This window comes from Pyxicephalus adspersus, chromosome 5 (assembly GCF_032062135.1).
Source record: "Pyxicephalus adspersus chromosome 5, UCB_Pads_2.0, whole genome shotgun sequence".
In the NCBI taxonomy this organism is placed as follows: domain Eukaryota; kingdom Metazoa; phylum Chordata; class Amphibia; order Anura; family Pyxicephalidae; genus Pyxicephalus; species Pyxicephalus adspersus.
Window position 1 is genome coordinate 69,563,823 of NC_092862.1, and position 19,068 is coordinate 69,582,890.

General features: G+C 33.8%; 1 protein-coding gene across 1 annotated transcript in view; it reads left to right on the forward strand.

Moving 5' to 3' along the window:
* Nucleotides 1-19,068, forward strand: part of LOC140331106 (cadherin-9-like) — a 90,637-nt gene that overhangs the window by 21,581 nt on the left and 49,988 nt on the right. The window lies entirely within an intron of this gene.

Consider the following 19,068-nt stretch of genomic DNA (forward strand, 5'->3'; position numbering starts at 1 on the left):
TTTTGATTTGTATATTCTCAGTTGTATATGTATTTCATTAGAAAGCGAAGTGTATTTTGCACTATTTTTTAAAGAAAAGTATGTACAGCCTCTATTTTTCCAAGCCAACTCATTTGTTTGATTATAGAATCATCCTCATCTTCCTGATTCAGCGGCTTACAAGGGCAGAAGTTTTAAAAAGACTGAAATATTTCCTCCTGACATTTTGTAATTTTGTAGTGAGCCCAGTTCACATAAATTCAGTCTTACAATACAGTCCTAGAGGCCAAATATTTTAGCTACTGAAAATGAAACAGATTTTGAAAGATTTGCCATTTCTGTGAAATAGGTCAATTCCAACTATGTGGCAAATGTTAACTATAGTGAACTTTGTGAGATCTTTGGAGATTTTATTTTGCATGAGAATTTTAGGAGTATGTGCAATAAATTAGGAAACATTAGACTGCAGGTTGAAGGTGGCTTTTGCACAGCTATTTTAGGTAGCAGAAACAATGAATTCAGATTCAGTGAAAAATTCATTGCACTTAAAGCTAAATGGTAATAGAATAATCTGAAGTTAAAGCATAAATGTTCCTCTGTCACTTTCTGTCACTACACTTACATAGCATGGTAGCTATTTACTGAGCAGTAAAATCTGGTGCTAAAGCAGGACAACCTAAATATTTTAAAATATGCTCCTCATATGGCAAGTCTATTACCTATGGGAATGCTGGAAATGTTGCAATAACTTCTTATACAATCCTGTGGCCGATGTTCAATAGATTATGTCCTATACATAAGAGAGAAGCTGTCCATTATATGCTTTTAAAGCCTTTTATCTGGTGCCATCTATTACCCAATTGTACACAGTGGACCACTGATAAATAAATTAATTCGATCTTCTTAATAAACAGGAAAACACAAAGCAAATTACAAAGCAATTATGTTGGTCTATGATGAATTTAAATCCACTTATAAAGTAGTTGTCTCAAGTAATGATATATCATCGTTTCCTGTCAGTGCCCCCTTGTTAAAACTAACACATACAGTAAATATGTTAGAAAGAAGTTCATAGGTTCAGGTAAATCAGACTAGTGCTTTAGAGTGATTATTATTAGAATTCAGTAAACAGTCATAAAAAATAAAAATATAATACGTGCTTACATATTGTAAGCTGTACTGTATTTTTCTTCCAACGTAAATGATTTATAATTTTTTTATTGTGTCTTTGAAGTTGCCAAAAAAATCATGATAAAATTCTTTGGAACAACCCTCATCTTCATGGTCGTTTCCTTTTCTGGGAGTGTGTTAATACTGTCTTTGCTGGACCAGAACTTTCGTCCCAGGAATACTATAGAGTGCTACTTAAAGTAGAAGTAAACTAAAAACAAATCAATGACACTTACCTTTAATCCGGCAGATCCCTCGATGGTGGACACTTCTTGCCATCCGGTCTCATGTCCTCCTGGGTTTCCTCTTTGAGTCGGGTGCCGCCATCTATTGTTTTCTCTTCTGATTTTCTTGATCTGTCACTCAATCTCGCACTGCGCAGGTCCGGTGACATAGATCCAGTGACATAGCTGCTGTGAAGGGGAAAAAAAAGAATGTGTGAGATCGGCATTTCCTTCCCCTTGGAGGAAAAGATGCCCCTTTTGCACATGCCAAAGGTTAGGGCATGCGCAGAAGGAGCAGCCAGAGTGCATGATGTAGGTATCCCGGGAGGCTCTGCGCTCCCAATAAGTCTTGATTGCCGCGGAGATTAAGCATAAAAGGGGGGGTTCCTGCACCCTTTTTTAAAAAAAAAGGGGCAGCAAGGATAACTGTCCCAGTCTTTCACGCATTAAAAAGAGCTCCACCACTGTTTTTTTTTTTGTGTGCTGTGTCCTTTGTTTGAGACTGTTTTAACAATTTTTGGGAAAGGAAGGCACATATTATGCACCACTGTGCTCATTCTCTAGAGTGAGGGGTCAGATGTTTGGGCTTCCAGATATCAATTACCTCCCTGCCTACAGGCCCCCACAACACTGAAGTCACATTGTGGGAATAAGTCCCTCTCCTCTAACGATGGCTCTTGCCAGCATTGGGTGCAGGCAGGGGTCTGTTTTTGGTAAAAGGGAAGGAGATATGTTTCTTATCCCCTTCCTTCTTTGGAAAGCCAAATTCCAGAGGGCCTTTTGTGGATGGGAGGGAGGCACACACGCTCCCTGCCCCCATTTTCTATCCAGAAAGGTCCCAAGCCAATCAAAAGGTTTAGTTTAATATTGGAGGATCCCATGTTTTTCTTTTGTTTAAAAAAAAAAAAGTTTTGCAAGGCATTAAAAACACGTGAAAATGCCCTCAAAAACATTCCAAATAATTCCAATTCAAGTCTTCAAAGGTGGAAGTGGGGGGAGACCACATTTGAATGCTCCATTGAGAGAATAAATGGTGAGTGCCTACCTACTGCTATATCCTACCACCTGTGAAATATTGAAATTATGAGTGGACCTATCTGTTAATGATATTTTTTTAAAAGACAAGTCTATCAATGAGTGCTGATTTGCACTAGTGCAACATGCATGAGTTGTAGTAACACAAGTCACAATAATAAGCTAAGCTACTGGCCAATGCAAATTGCATTTAATTTTTTTTCCCCTAAATCTGGAACACTTTTTGAAGAGAAGGACAGACAATAAAAATGAACATTTTTAATGTCTAAATGAACCCACAAATATTCTTATATAAATAGCACAATACTGTAATATAATGGAAATCATTTTATCTATTCCTAATTAATTTCTTTGAGTTCACTGTGAGGGGTTGATTTACTAAAAGGAATGTTAGGTTACCAAGGTGAAATTTGTTTGCTTTACTGATCTACTATATGCAAAGGAAAATTCATTTTTTTTAACTCTCTATCACAAATCTTAAATAATTTAGGTGTAAACAGCTTCACTTGGCTGAATGAGAATTCTCTACTTTTAGTAAACTTAGTTTTACTAAAAGCAGTATAGTATATTGTACCTAAAATATAAATAACTAAACTTTTATAACCATAGTTTGCACTTTATGATATATTTTCCTTCTTCATTGGCTTTTAATTATGAGTTTATAATGCACCTTTATTATGACACTCATGTGACCATGGCTATGGAGCTGTTTGCAGCTTTGATAACATAAACCTAAGCATGTATGTAGACCTTACAGCAGCCAAAGATGGAAAAGTAATGCATTTTAGCAATTTTCAAAACCTATTATTTTAAGACTTGATGCCTTTCATCCTAGAAAAAAAGATGTATAATAGTTAAAATTAGGCTAAGTTTGTTAAATGCAGTTGTAAATAGAACATAATCTATTTAATTTGCATGGCAAGTGTATATATATATATGCAGATAATCAGATATTGAAACTGAATACATTGCATATAATACTTGATGTTATGTATCTATATGTATATATAAGAATTTAGAATTTCCACGGTAAAGCTGGTAAAAAGTCTAGTTTCCCCCAAAGAATTCCTGATAGAGAGGGCAAACAGAAGTGTAGCATCTCAATGTACATAAAAACTCCCTAAAGTCCGTGAATATGTGTAATGATCTAATAACAAACCAGTCATAAAGTATACATTAAATTTTCGGTAAAAAGGCAAGTTATAGATATAAATAAATTTGAATGACATTTCTCCAATTAGATGGAAAAAAGGACTGGTCAAGCATTAGATTCAGCCCCATAGATTGAGCCCACATGGATAACTGAATCTATTGTTTTATATCATGGATAACTGAATCTATTGTTTATATATATATATATATATATATATATATATATATATATATATACATATATAGTATATATATAATATATAATATTTTTTTTATATAGCAATTTGTAGTTGATATATATGAAACATATCAATTGCACTTACATTTTCCCATGTTTAACTCTTCAAGAACACAGCAATTACAGAAAAATAAATGTTTATGTGCCATATATATAGTATACTCCTACCTTACTTATTGACATCAAAACCAAGCTCTGAATTTCTAAACACATTGGGAATTATTTATAAAGCAGTGAATCTGGCATTGAGCAGCCATTCTGCAATGGAGATTATTCAAGGTGCATATTGTTTTATTGGTAATGGTTTATTCTTCATCAGAGAATGTTGGTTTACTGCCAGATTCACTGTTTTAAAAATAAACCCCATTGTCTCAGCCCTGCTTACCCAATTTCTGATGAATACAGACCTCTTCTTAGTCTTAAGTGCTTCACAGAACACAGGAAGTTATTACCTCACATTAGTTTTAGCAAAATTACTAAGTATATTAAACAAATATAACAAAAATGCTATTAATACAATTTCAGAGGTATACTTAGCAGACCAAAAAGACAGAAAAATACACTTCATATAATAAAATAAGTTGAAGATAAGAAACAAATTGCAATAATTAAAGTGCAATTTGTAATTTCTTTTGTGTGGCCTAGCAATTTAACATTAAGCTTTGAGAAAAATTCACCTTTTTTTTACATTTTCATAGAAAACGTCCTGTGTGTTGTGGTCAATTAGAAGACCTCCTTTCCTTAGCAATGTACCTATAGAAAGCAATGAGGTCACACCTGTGTAAATGCCATCCATACAATGGGAATGGGACATTTCTAAGACTTATGCCTAAACTTTTAAGGCCTTATCCTTCCTGAATTTTGAAATCTAATTTTGATGTGTAGAATAAAGAAGGAATGAAATCATTTGTTTTTTTTAAACTATACCTGAGTTTTCAAAGCCTTATTCTACCTGAATTCTGAAATCTAATTCTGCTGTGTAGAATAAAATTAGAAGTAGAAAAGAACATTTTTTGTGTAGTAGAATAATTCTACTTGAATCTACCGAAAGAAAGGGCAAAGGATAATTCTATGAAAGACTAACATTCCCTCGTCACGGTGCTTGCTGGTTATACACATACCAACATTTTCACATAATCTTTGGTTCTATTGGCAGTAGTATGAAATAATTTGTTAACTCATATTCAAATCTTTTAATTCCCCCTAAAATTATTGTTACTAAGCCTATGACAAAATTGCCAGTAAAATGTTAGTAACAGCAAACAAAATTAAATAATTAGTGTCATTACACACATTAAATGTGATGTTGAAATGAATGCTTCAGACAATTCTTTTCAAATCCATACCTCCTTGTGGGAGTTTATAGTGAAGACTAGACGATCCTCTGTGGGAGTCTACAGCTATCACTGGATCTATGTTAATAATTCTAGAACAAGTATTCATTAATAATGTGAACTAGACATATGTATATAAAAATTACACCGAGCACATTTTATTCTGAGCCAACCTTGAGACTACAGTATTAGACATTTCCTTCAGTAACAGTAACTGATCTTGTCTTTAATTCCTAATACTGAAGGACAGTTACAACAATGCACCTTATGTCACTGCATGAATACAAGCGGCATATTCTAAAAATATTGCTTAGTTGCTACAATATTTATTTTGCTACCACCATTGTCTAGTAGAATTTCTAAGGTATTAATTCAATATGTGAAAATTACACATTTGTTGTGAAAATATTTGAACAAAATATCTCACCTGGGAGGTATCGCTGCATAAATTATTAATGCGTTCTGTGCATTCCCTGTTTTATCGTGCAAAGAATGATAGAGAAGAATGTATTTTTGCTATAAATTAATAATGTATTATTATCAGAGTATTTTCAGTAGCCCCATATTTCTAAATCCTTTAAATCTTTTCTGGCCAAGATCTTTGTTTCCAATGATTTCTAAATTAATAAAAGGAAATGAAAAGAGATGGTAAAATGAATTTTAAATATGGTTGTTTTAGGGGCTTGCAAGAATGTGTGGACCTTAAGTTAAATTAAATAGTAATTGGACTTTGAGGTGTACATTTAGCAGACCTAAACTGAATTAACCTCCAAGAGGTTTTTGGCATGAGAGACATACAAGGTTTCTTTTGCCAAAAGAACAGCTTTGTGGGACACGGCTGTAATACGTTTCTGGATTTGCCATCCCTGCTAGGCACCTGCAGACAGGTAAGTATGCGCCATAACTAGTAAGTATGCTATGCATTCTTGTTGAAAATGACATTGGCTCACCCACACCAATGAAAGTAATTCAACTTTAAATAAATACGATAATAACCTTTACACAAACCTTATATGGAAATATGTTCACTGCAAAATATTTTGCTTAGTGGTGAGTACTTCAAGAATAGATAATGTATAACAAATGAATGCAACAAATGTATAACAAATGAATATTTCCTATTCTATTAACTTAAAATTCAAATGACAAAATCTCCAAAGAAATACACTCAAAATACCCTCCCTGAGACAAAATCCTCAAAAATACACATTTTTATTGATTTACATTTATTAATAAAGCTTGTTTATCTATTTTTATTTAGAATGTAAGAAAAGAAAGCATGTGATTTCAGACCCTGATGATCTCTTTAAGAAATGCATGAAAACAATGTTGACATAGCCAGTGATACATGAGTTGCTTCTTTATTTATATTTGGTACATCTACATTTTAAAAAACCCAGTAAAATATTCATAACAAGCATACCTTTGTAACCCCACAGCCAATATTACACTAACATCTGGTTCTCTTGTGTTCACAGGAATGTGTTTATACAAGTGTGCTAGAGAAAGTTTAATACATAGCTGGCAAAGGAAAGCTCATTCAAGCCAAAGGTGATTTTGTAAACTTATGCAAATGGAGCCATGGTTTAATGGTCCACATAACTGAGCTATCAACAGCTAAACAAATGTGATCTGGAAAAAAATAGATACTTATCTGCTTTACTGATTCAGGTTATAATATTTTGCTTGATTTCAGTATGAAATAACCATATGGCTCACTGGACATTACAACAATTACCTGGTATTTTGTGTAGATATATTCTGTGAGGTATATTTTAGACAATATACATAGTATATATTGAGCATATAGTGATTAGTCCAAAGAAAGTGCTTGTTCCATCATTCTCTGCAAATTAAAGTACTTTAACTAAAAAGGTTATATATACATTTAAGTAATTGAGACGTATGATGTAGACTTTGGACACATTGGCCCAGATTTATTAAAGCAAACTTGAAATGGATCTGGTCTAGGAATGAAAACAAATGACTTTGAAGAAACCCATTCCAAGTTTGCTGCGTCCCCCGGTTTCATTGATGAAAATGTATCTTCTCCAGCCTTGGAGAGCTTTAAAAAAAATCCTACATATTGGTAGAGAAAATACATTTTCATCAATGAAGCTGGGTGATCCAGCAAACCCGTGATTCAAAACGTTTGTTAACAAATGATTTTTAGGAAATCGATTCCAGGTTTGCTGGATCATCCAGCTTCACTGATGAAAATGTATCCTCTCCAGCCTTAGGAAACCTTTATAAATCAGGCCCAGTGGGTGGTGCTGTTTGCTTTTAATTATAATTTATTGCACTTGTGTTCTTAGTACATTAATCACCTGGATGGTTACCCCGAGCCTGGTTCGGGGTAAAAAAACTTGCTACAATTGTTTACTTCGGGGTAGCTAAAAATAGAAACACGCATTACAATGCAATCTGATTGTCATACAACACTGTATGACAATCGGATTACAACTGAAAAAAAAACACTTACCTTGTCCCCGCAGCTCCCCGGGAGACATCTTCTGTTTTCAGTCTTCACCCGGAATGTGTGCAGGGACGATCTCCTGGGTTTCCCGGTGACGTCGCTGCAAGCGTCGGTGCGGGCGGGAGGCGGGGCGGGAAATTTAAATCACTTTGTATTGAATTCAATACAACAAAGCTATATTGAGTCCAATACAAAGAAATCTTTATATAATATATAAATGATTGTATTATATATATATTATATAGGCTACTGTACAGTTACATTACATTACACACTTTTTTTTTTTTTAAGATTTTTTTTTATAAGGTTTTATAAAAAAAATTTTTAAAGATTTTTTTTTATAAGGTTTTATAATTTTTTTTTTAAAGTTCATTATTAAATTCATTAAATTTTGGTCATATTTCGGTGAGTTATGCCTAAGAATTATAGCTAACAATCTAAAATAAGTTTCCATGCAAAAAATGTAACGCATTTTGCATGGAAGTACGGAAATGAATTAGAACACCCGGCGTTCACATACGGGTCCCTCTGCGATTGCTGATGATGTCGGTGCATACGCCCGTCGACGGGGGTCTTAGCGGGAAATTCAAATATTTTGTATTGGATTCAATACAAAGTCCTGTATCCAATCCAATACGAAATAATACAAAATATATTTATGTGGTTTTGTCTATAGGTATGTGAGGTTGGACTGTTTTAAAATTTACCACACTAGGGAGGTTATTTAGAAAAATATAGTATTATACAGTATAGTGAATTATTGCATTTTCAGTATTTTTTATTTATTTATGCATTCTTGTTTAAGCTGATTTTTGTGTTTCATGAAAAATTCAGAAATCCAGACATCAGTGAAACGCCCAGGAGGTTAAAAACACCACCTAGTGGGCAAATTGATAATGACATCCAATCTTAAACTAGTATATCTGCACTTTTGTCTACTTCATATCTATGTTATGCAAATTTGCTCATCTGAGTTTGCACAAAATGAAACAACAAGAACTTTTGTTTATGTAAATTGTATGCAAATGTGCTCCCCATTTCTGTATGATGTAAAGCAAGTAATATTAGGTAAATAAGCTGTAGTTTTAGCTATGATTCTAGAAACATTCCAGCAAACAGTGATGGGTTTACATTAAAAATGAGGTGAATGTGCAAATTAATGGTCTGCACATTTTGAAGTTTAGTAAATATATGCATGAAGGCTTTGCTAATCTGTGGAATTATTTAATTACAATTACATTTCTGAATAGAGCTATCAGGCTGATATGCATGCAAATATTCATCTGGACCAAAAATTAGCCAATCAGCAGTTCCTGTGATTAGATCATCATTGTCAGCAACAAGAACTTGAAATACTGCTGGAAAACTTCATTTAAAATATATTATTTTATTATAGTATAAAGAAAAAAATATATACATAACATTGTTAAAATGGAGATAAACATGAATATAAGAAAACTGAATACTGTATAGAATAACAAGACTTCTTGTATATAAAGGATACTGTTAAAGCATTCAATACATGTTTTGTTACTTTTTTGCTGTTGGTTAGCTATCGATTGTTTGATTTTCATTCACTTTGCAGCTGTGTTAAAAAGTAGCTGTTTCTGATAATGTTATATAGAAGAATGAAAATCTTGCTTCTAAATTTGAAATAAAGCTCAATCAAGAGGTGCAAGACAGAATATGCATAATGATTTTGCTGTTATGATGACTTATACTCAAGGAGTACTTGCCAAGTATTAAACATGCTGATACAAAAGTATTTTACTGTAGGACGACAGATTGCATTGGTACTTCACTATATTACCTTTTATTATAAATTGTATCCAAGCTATCTTTAAGGGAAACTTTTTCACTCTGTCTGTATGCCTTCTTCTTTTTTTTGGTATATATATATATATATATATATATATATATATATGAACATTTGAATGCTCTGTTATAAACTGATTCTTTTTTGTTATGTCAATTATAAATAAAAAAGGCAAAATACATAGCTGAAAATATGTATAGAGTATATAAACAATTCTTCTTGTGAAATGTATTTATGCTCATACTGTATTTGTATTAGCCAATCAGATTAACACCTTCCTATTGAATAATGCCTGAGACAATATTACTATAAACAGCTTTTAATGCACACAAGAAAAATAAACGGTGAATTTTACAATTTAAAATATGCTTTATACACAATAAATATATGTAAAAATCAGAAGGGTTTCTTAACAGAGAGCACAGAAAATATGGCTTGTGTTCATATAGTTAACATTTGCACAGAGCCATACAAAGGAAAGGGAAAAAGGAGGATGAGTCACTGCTTTGGCACATTTACAGCTTAAGCTGTTTAGCATTGTTAACGATTTGTTTTCCTGGGTCTCTAATATATATATATATATATATATATATATATATATATAGAGAGAGAGAGAGAGAGAGAGAGAGAGAGGGAGAGAGAGAGAGAGAGAGAGAGAAGGACAGAGTGAGAAAGAGAGAGAGAGAATGCTGAGCAATCTAAGAGATATAGTAAAAATAAAAAAGACGAGGTAACAAAAATGATGTAAAAATTAAAGGCAGCCAACAATCATGATAAAGTAAATTTGATAGCATAAAGGTTTTACTTGTAACAGAATGTGTAAATTACTGTTGGTAAGCATAAGTCAGTACAAAACAAAGAATGAATATAAGAATTACATTATAAGAGGCAAAAACTAACCACAAACAATGACTTTATTTAGGAAGAGCAATTACATACATAAATACATTATTCTGCAATGCATTATTTTCTATAAAGATAAAGTGAAAGGTGAAATGTTTCACCAGTTGATAAATGAATGGTTATGTTAGTGGCTTGTTCCTGTACAGCACACCTCCCACTAATGTTTTCTAAAGTCAATAATTTAGCAACTGTACAGCCAACACATTACTTTGATTATTTGGGAAAACATGTAAACTGCAAATTACCAGCTTTCTTATTTTGAGAACTTTGGAAATATAACCTTTAGTAATATAAGGGCAAACTATTTAACTTTATAAAAGGATTTTTGATTGATGCCACCATTTTAGTATATTTGATATATACCCCTGAAAATGATGGTTGTGCAGAATAAACAGATGCTCAAACACTAAGATAAGAATGAAAAAACTAAACTGCTTTCTGCTTGGTATGTGGTGCAATAATGGTGAGGTTTTCCTTGTATGCAAGAACTAAAATATCTTTCAGGTAGAGTTATTGGAACATTTAGGTAACATAATATAAAAAAAATCAAATATAGTATAGATAAAAGAGGTGGTCTTCTATAGAGTATAGGTAAAGTTGAACCTTAAATAATTTACCAAATAAAATAAACTTGCTACCGTAATCAGGAGTAATTAGTCAAATGGATTTTGGCCTTCCAAAAGCTACTTTACTGTGACAAATGAAAACCAATTAACATAATGTTATTTCTATTTGCATTCCAATATGTTTTTCAATTTTAATGTTTTGTTTTTTGTCAGGTTTTTATGTTATTTTATAAATATTTTAGAAGATTGCTTCTAAGCACACAGCAAACCTGATATAATATATCATATCATATATACCATGGAGCTGTGGCCGATGAGTTGGGGGCTGCAGATGACAGGAGGCATGAATGCAGGCAGCGGAAGCACAGGCAACCCTCCTTACACTGCTCTTCAGTGTTCAGCTAGTCAGTATGACAGCATGAGCCCGACCAGCGGGAGCGTTGGATGCCCTCCCTACACTGTGACGGTGTGATAACAGGAGGCAGAGCTGTTGAGAGTAGCAGAGCAGTGTAAGCTGTATTGATATGTCAAACTGTTGTGAAATCTGCCCCCCGTCCCTGAGCCACGGCAAAACTTTATCCTATGTTACCAGGCCCTACCGTCAAAAAAGTTGATGACCACAGATAAAAAATATATATAATTTCACACGTATGTCATTATGCCATTAATGTGTTACTGTTACATAGAAATTTACATATTGCCTGAATGTACAGTGTTTACATGCAATTGTAAATTATCTCCAGCCAACACTAACTGGTTTCCCTTCTGACTTTCACGTCACTACTTATTCTAATGAGACATAGGGATTAAAGGAAGGGCCCATTAAGCACCGTAGGGAATCTGTCAGATTGACAGTCCTGTCAGTGCTATTTTTTACAGAGTTTGGTGGTGCTGACTCCAGGAAATGTGAGTGTATTCAATTTTCTTTTGGGCTCCCACTATGTACACAGTACGTTTCACTGCACTTCACGTAGTGTGTGATATGCAAGGACATTAAATATTGGATAGAGATCAATATATGATATTCCCACTGGTGAGTTCCGCTGCAGTGTTCACTTATGTCTGATGTTCTCATTTATGCATTGTCAATGCACTGTCAATGCCCAAATTTCAGTAGTTTATGTGTGCTGCCTCTTTCAATATAATGAACAAGTCAGCATCACAATGGACATCCACACAGGTGTTTTTCATGTCAGTGTTGCTTTTAAAAAACAATGTCCTTGAGAATCTAAAAATGTCTTTAACTCTTTCCTTTAAGCTTTTCACAAAACATATGCATAAGATATTCCCACTTACCCTCTAAAAACACCTCTAAATGCTTCTTTGACTTAGTATTACTGCATCACAAAACACAATTACTTACTCCTGTGAGTCTAGTTTTATACCATGCCAGGTATTTGATGCATAGTAGCAATATAAATTACTTTTTGTAGTTTAAAAAGCAATACATTCATTTTGAACAAGTACAAACAGTACAAAATAACAATTAATCACATCTTTATTACTTCTACTATATCTTAATCTTCTAAAACACTCCCAGGAGAAATCTACTACTTTGAAGGTGATATGCTGAGCGTGTACTCTTTGTAAAGTCAGTGTGTTTCATATCAAACATCCTTTTACATGCAAGGAAAATTCCTATTATTGTAGTTTTTTATTATAATAATTCTGGACATATTTTTCTGCTTGAAGTGAATACAAGGCGTATCACCAAAAGTATTACTTAATCTATTTAATCTACATGTTAAATTTCATGATGCTTAAGTGAATTGTACATGCTTATTTTACCAGAAAATGTACTTCATTGTTACCAGAGCTGCCAACATTCATGACAAGTTTCATGACTTGTTTTAAAAAATATGCAGAACTCCAACCAGGGTACAAAAAACCAAACTGGTGTAAGAAATATATATTTTAACTACATTTTTTAACTACTGGTCAGGAAAGGCCAGTGAAATATATATTTGAGTGTTCAGGGGAGACAATTCTTGTTGAATTCTGGTCATTTGTAGGGTCAATGGACAATGAAAAAGACAAAAATTATTATTGAAAAAAAAAAGATTGTACAGCAGGGAGACACACATCTCTCAAATAACATCAACTCTTTATTATATTTTTAAACCTTTGTATAGTTTTCTTTAATGGGCATTTTTATAATGTGTGTGTATACTGCCTTTATTATTTTTTAACGCTTTTTGGGAATGAATGGGATATTCCTTATTAGTTTTGCAGGGTAATTTTAAACTGCTTGGAAGCATTGGATAGAATTAGACGTATGTTAAGTGTTAGAGCTGTCGTGCTCTCTGAAGCCCTAGATTTAGATGAATTATAGATAATTGTATTATTTTATCAATACCTTTAATTTATATGTTCTTGTTATTCTAGTTTATTTATATATTAAAATGATTAAAGCTGCTACATAATACACAGCACTGTTCAAAAAGCTGACACTGAGGCAGTAGCTGTGGAGAATATTGGCAAAGTTGGGGCCATGGAGGTCGAGCTCTAGCAAAGTGACACTAGAACAGTCCAAAGGAGGACTAGGAAGCAAGATGTGAGCAGGGGAGATTTGTGTGAATATTGGTTATCTGGAGTTGTCACTCATCAGTAGAGGACTAGCTTCAGTTGACAGGAGTAAGGATGAATTAGGTATCTATTGCAAAGTTTGAGAGGCTTCAGAGAAGTGCTCCTGCATTAATGATGTGTCTGCCATTTGCACCATTTGCCTACCTCTTTATCTGGGGTCAAGAAGTTTGCAGATATAGATCCGCTGAATGGGACTTATGCAATAATATGCTGGGAGACCTTGTCCCTCTTTAAGCTGGGTCTTGCCCCGAATAAGCCGTGAAATTGGGGGGCAGAGATGTTGACCTGAGATTTGTTTGTATATACATACTTATATATTTCCCATTAATTATGTAGTCTTCTTCCCACTCAGTCTGCTCAAGATGTTCATCAAAACAGGTCAAGTGGTTAATTTATGTGGTTTAAACCCAACTAAAAACTGCGAGCCAAGTAGCCTATTTATGTAGTTTGAATTTTCATTGAGCATTATTGCTCATCCCATTCACTGATGCAAAAATAACAGGAGCATTCACATATAGAAAGCATGCTCATAACATTTAATTTATTAACCCTTGAGAAAAAGAAGTTCAGTGAGATATGATCATTTCATATAAATATATAAAATCAATCTTTATATAATCCAGTGGAAAGATGAGTTTATGTTTACTACATAAAAGATAGGCACTTTTTGTATGTTAATGAGGACAGGGTTAGTTTCTAAATATGAAATATGTTTTTACTGTAAGAGCTGAGATAGTATGGAAATGTCTTCAACAACAACTGGTTCCTCCCAACTCAGTAGATCTTTCAAGGTCTGAGCGAAGCACTTGCCTAAATCTAAATCTTAGAGAAAAGTGCCTTCAGTTAGCCAGTGTTTCAAAACTGGGTTTAATGTACAACTCACTGGGTTTAGATTTTGTATGAAATAAGAATAGTACACATGGAGTCCAATGTATTCATAAAAATTTGGAAGAGTCCACATGTTATATTAGATATTGCAGTTCATTGCAATCTCTTGTTTTAACCAATTTTCGTGAAGGAAGCAGTATACAATCTCCAGAGACAAAGTCACATCTGAGTTTGTCAGGAAGGAGGAGGGGGGAGAGGTAAATACAAGACACAGGTATATTGTAGGTCAAAGAAAGTAATACAGATACTTGTAGACAACAGGCTGGAGAGAGGGGTAAAAGCTGCTAGCTGGTAAACTTAGAATGTAGCCTAAACTTTCCTTTGGTATATAATCTACAGACTGCAGATACCGGGTAGGTAAACAAAAAAGAAAGCTAAAAATAATAATAAAACCATGGAGTTTTGTAGGATAAAAGTCACAGTTCAATGTAATCCTAACAGTCCACATCGATCCTTGCAGCCCTGCAAACTGTGCACCCTGAAATAATGAAGCTCTGTCTGTTATCTTTCTGATGTACTATATCCGGAGCTGAGTCACTTTAACTCTCTTATTTTATTCATCCTTTTGAAAACTAAGCTGTGTGTATATTGCATCTTTGACACAAAATAATGGTATTAGGATATACTGAATATCAATATCAAGACAATATTACAAAGAAGATTTTGTATAAAATATTATATCTATCTATCTATATATATATATATATATATATATATATATATATATATATATATATATAATTATTATATTTTATACAACATCTTGTTTGTGAACGGACCAAAGACTTGTTTATACCAAAAAGATGTGTTGAAAGTCTGGCTGTAAGGAAGCTGGGGCTGAAAAGGTTTGTCACAATTGGCGGGGACCTTTAAAGACACTCACAAATCAATAAAGTTCTATAGCATGTATGGGCCACTTTAGTCAAAAGAAATCTACTATGAAAGGGCTAGTTGGTTGTGTTTTCTGCAATGATTGAAGTTTCCTAGTTCACCCCTGCTTGTGACTAAGAACATATAATTCAGGATGAGGAGCTCTTTCCCTAGTGTTTTGTCTCATTTTCCATATATCACTAACAGCAGTTAGAACCCTTAAAAAAATCTGTAATTTGATTCTCTTGTAATGATCCTTCTTTACCAAGACCCTCTAATAAGAAGTCAAATGTAAGTATTTTTTCTTGGAGATTGAGAATAATCTCTTATTCATTGTTATTTTTAATGATCATGCTGTCCACGACTAGATAAGAAGTCATTATTACTGCAGTTCAGATTGCAGCCACCATTACATTTTTTGCAATTACGGTCCATGAAGCAATCAGGAAATTGTCAGCATGACATTGTGTTCTCTGTTAAGTTCAGTGATCACTATTTTTAAAACTGATCCAGCTGTGGCAACCACAGCTTGAATCGAATATACCACTGAAGCATCCTGTCTATCCCCTTATAATTATTATTTCCTCAGGGTTATCACAGCTAAATTTACACTATAAGTATGAATATATTGAGAATAAATTCTTATTTATTTCAAATTATTACATTTTGCTTTGCCATTAAAGAAGAATTCAAGGCTAAACTAAAAAAACTAAAATCACATATACATATATTGTATGTGAACTGTCTTACTTGAGGAATGTATTTCTGTTCAGCCATTCTTACATTCAAGGTAACCATACCAGACAACACTGCTTGATTTTTGCAAAGTGGTCATTTTGGTTCAGATTACTTACTTTCCTCTCCCTCTTTACTCTTTGTTGTATAAAGATTACAGGCTGCCTGATAGGAAGACAAATTTAGGTACCCCATATTAAATTTACATTAAAAAAAATCAATAGGCCGGATTTATTAAAACTCTCCAAGCTGGGGAGGATACACTTTCATCGGTGAAGCTGGGTGATCCAGCAAACCTGGAATGGATCTGTTCCAGGATTGAAAATTTTTTGCTAACAAATAGCAGATGACTTTCAAGAAATACATTCCAGGTTTGCTGGATCACCCAGCTTCACTGATGAAAGTGTATGCTCACCAGCCTTGGAGAGCTTTAATAAATCAGGCCCTATGTGTTAATTTTTGTATCTACCTAGAGTTTTGCTTTAAAAAGAAAGTTCAATATAATTTACAATATAAATTTTATATAATTTGTGACTTGATAATTATAATTTTATTTTTATTAACCTCTTCAGCAGTAACGCCGAATGTGACTCGGGGTAAAAAAAAGATGCTGAAAGCGGTAACCCCTAGTCACACTTGGGGTAGCTAAAACAATGTAACACAATAGTAAATCGAACTTTACCTGATCCGCCGGCATCCTTCTTCATGATCCCTGTCTTCTATCTTCCTCCGACTGGCGTCCTCTGCATCTGATGAGTCACCAGGGAGTTCCCAGTGATGTCGGTGTGTGCGGGTTTTGCCTCAAAATTATTCAAATTATTTTGTATTGTGTTTATTAAAAAATAACTGTATTAAATGCAATACAGTGGATATATATGTTTAAAAGCAGTACATTGTCTTTCATGAAAATTTATTTTACAGTAAATTATAATATTTCAAGAATATAATTGATTTATAATTTTTTTTTAATTTAAATTATTTTTTGTTTTTTAATTTAATTTTTTTAATTTATTATTTTGACATAATTTTGTGTTTCAAACTTTATTATACTCATTCTATTATATTCTACTGTAAAATACATTTTCATGAAAAACAATGTACCGCTTTTAGAGGTATAAGTTTGGACAGAAATGAACCCACCCAGGGGGTAAACACGATTTATTTTACTGCCATTTTGTTTGTATTTCAATATTTTTATTAGGTTTTGAAGGAAAGTATTTTTACAAACAGAGAAAATCCACAGAAACAATTGTTAAACATAACAAAATTGTACAAACATTTTCTACAAAAAAAAAAAATGCGTACCTCTGAGCGGCTTGTGATTCAGGTCATGCCTAAGAGAAATAAAAAACATGGAACAATTTTGTGAATACGTATCATTCAAAAAATCAGCAAGGACTGTGGAATGAGCAAAGAGTAGGAGAGAGGAAAGGGAGAATAGAGTAAGGAGAGGAAAACCAGGGAAAATGAATAGGGCAAGATAGGGGGGGGTCCAAGTGCTACCGCCATTGTGTTTAAAAAAATGCACAATTATTTACCACATCTTCTGCACTACAGAATTTAAACTACAAAATAATAAGAACGCATAAAATTAAAACATTAGTTCCAACAATATACAATATAATTTCACCTTCTTTAATTAGTTGGAAAGATCTAAAATGAACTATTGCATAGTACTCAAAACATTAAAAACACTGTTACTGGTAATGGTTTGCTCAAAAGATAACTGTCCAGCAAAGATAAATGTAAAACAAATTTAAATGTACATGGGTGCTAGTGGTAGTAGTAGTGCTAGTGGTAGTGGTAGCTAGTGCTAGTGGTAGTTTTTTCTTTAGTTTTTTTAAAATTTGCAGAATGGTTCAATGGTACAATTTAGATAAATTTCATGGTGGATGGTTTGCTTCCTGCAAGATTACCTGTTGCAATATGTATGTGTTACACCTCAAAGTGATCTAGCCACCAGTTATATTAGACGGTCATATTAACGAAGAGAGGAACAAGTGGTTTATGCATCATTTTAGAATACACAGGTACAAAATGGAAGTCTGTATGAACTTACATATCCCCCACTGCATGTTGTGGTTTCATCCACTACTATGTCCTATAATTATAGGTAAGGGGTTATTGATGGAACCAGAGCATGTGTTTGGGTCCAAAGGCATCTGCCAGACCTGGATATGTGTTTTACATGAACATTCCTACAACAGCACTGTTCTTCCACTGCAGTAATACAAGCATTCAATGAATGGTTAGAGGATTAATAAAGTACTATATGTATTTACATCAGCAACAAATAACTTTATTATGCCAAGTAATATCTACATATCTACCACTGGTAGATATACCCCTATAGGGATTGTATAGTTAATGCAGAAGGAGAATTACAAACAGGCTCAGAAAAACTTTTACTGCTTTTTCTGTTTCTTACTTACTTATTTAAACATACCTTGTACAGGCATGCCTCTCACTTACTTCCTTTCCAGTAGCTATTTGATCCTCTCTGCCCAGACCCACCCATTTTATGCACATTGGATAGTGGCAGCCCCTACCGGTATCTCAGGTATAAATGATCACATACAACTCAGCAGCAAAAGTACAGGATTCTGCTTCTCTAACTTACCCCTTGCCATTACGCCTTGGAATAGACTTTATATACTCTCAATAGATGATGACTTTAGTGCACTATTTATTATTATTATTATACAGTATTTATATAGCACCATCATATTACACAGCACTGTACATAGTCCAATTAACCTAACTGCATGTTTTTGGGATGTGGGAGGAAACCGGAGTACCCGGAGGAAACCCACGCAGACACGGGGAGAACCTGCAAACTCCATGCAGATAATGTCCTGGCTGGGGATCGAAGCTGGGACCTAGTGCTGCAAAGGCCGGAGTGCTAACCCCTGAGCCACCGTGCTGCCTATTGTACCTTTGCTGTTTGGGCCTACTTCCCCCTTTGTTCAACCTTGAGTCTTATTAGACCTGTGGAATATATGCCAGATTGTATTCTCTTCTGTTATGACTCTTGCCCCCTCATGACCAACCTTTTATGTGATTTGGCTAATGATGACGTGCCTAGCTGTGCCATAA